This window comes from Rissa tridactyla, chromosome 15 (assembly GCF_028500815.1).
Source record: "Rissa tridactyla isolate bRisTri1 chromosome 15, bRisTri1.patW.cur.20221130, whole genome shotgun sequence".
Taxonomy (NCBI): domain Eukaryota; kingdom Metazoa; phylum Chordata; class Aves; order Charadriiformes; family Laridae; genus Rissa; species Rissa tridactyla.
In genome coordinates this window covers 4,803,336-4,804,916 of record NC_071480.1, presented here as the reverse complement: position 1 = coordinate 4,804,916, position 1,581 = coordinate 4,803,336, and positions in this window count along the sequence as shown.

Below are 1,581 nucleotides of genomic sequence, written 5' to 3'. Positions count from 1 at the left end.
TTGGGTTGCCGTCCTCCTAATCCAGCTGAGACGCGAAAGGAGCCGAGGGAAATGTGGATTGACAGGTATAATCCAGAATTGCATTATCTTGTCTTACGGTTCTCTTTTGTGTCTGTACAGCAAATAGACCTCTGAACCCTCGTCTTTAGTCTAGCAATTTAAGTTACTATTTTGTCATTAAATCTTGTTTAGGGATAAAGCTGAGTGTGATTAACATTCTTGAGTGGGGGCCCTGGGGGATGGACAGCACAGGGGGTGCCTCAGCCAGAGGCCGACAGGAGCTGGGCTGCTCCCCGTGTGAATCCGGGGCTCACCCGAGGTGAGGAGAGACATCCCCGTTGGCAAGCGTTAGCCAGAGTGTCTGAGGGCCCAGCCACGGTCTCTAACTGAAATCCTCTCAAGTGTCCTTTTCTTTGTGGTTTTACAGCGCTAGAAGATGCTGGAGACCCCGATTCTGATGCGCAACCGGAGCGGCTTTGCAGGAGGCACTTTGGTTGGGCAGAATTTACACCTGAGCGAAGCCTTCTTTAATATGATGTATTGGGCCTTGATAATGTTGGATCGATGCGCTGGGCAGGGGGGGACGAGGGCTCAGAGGAGGCCGGGAAGATGCTCAGACGGCTGGAGAACCTCTGCTATGAAGATAAGCTGAGAGAACCGGGCTTCATCCTTCTGAGTCACTGGCTCAGATTCCTCTGTGAGCTTCGGTACGGGCTTCTGGTGGGGCAAAGCTGCCCGCTGTAACAGCGACACCGAGATGGGACCCTCTTGGCTACCAGCAGACCCAGGGGGTGGAAGGACATGGCACGTCGCTGCTATATTTTACACTACTACATAAATAGCAGGTATTGTCCAGGAGGGGCAATTCATGGGGAGAACCTGAATAACCAGGATAAGGGGACGACAAGAGAGCTGGGGGGGTTCACCCTGGAGAAGAGAAGGCTCCGGGGAGACCTTGGAGCCCCTTCCAGTCCCTAAAGGGGCTCCAGGAAAGCTGGGGAGGGACTCTGGAGCAGGGAGGGGAGCCATGGGATGAGGGGGAAGGGTTTTAAGCTGAAAGAGGGGAGATTTAGATGGGATATCGTGAAGAAATTCTTGGCTGTGAGGGTGGTGAGCCCCTGGCCCAGGTTGCCCAGAGAAGCTGTGGCTGCCCCATCCCTGGAGGGGTTCAAGGCCAGGTTGGACGGGACTTGGAGCAACCTGGGCTGGTGGGAGGTGTCCCTGCCCAGGGCAGGGGGTGGCACTGGGTGGGCTTCAAGGTCCCTTCCAACCCGAACCATTCGATGAGAAAATGATCGGCTTTCGGAGCCGGATGCATGGCAGCATCCCGCTCGCCCACCCTCGCCCCGGGGTTGCCCGCGAGCCCGTACGGGCCCGCGGGCAACCCCGGGGCGAGGGTGGGCGAGCGGGATGCTGCCCCGACGGCTCGCCCCGCCCCCACCTCCCATCCCCTCCTCTGATTGGCCGCCCTCCCGGCTCATTATGCGGCAGCCGGCGCCTGCCATAGGCTGAGAGCGCTGCCCGTCCCGCCCCCGCCTCCGCTGCCTTTCCCTGCGCTGCCGGCGGCGGCGGCGGCGGGGG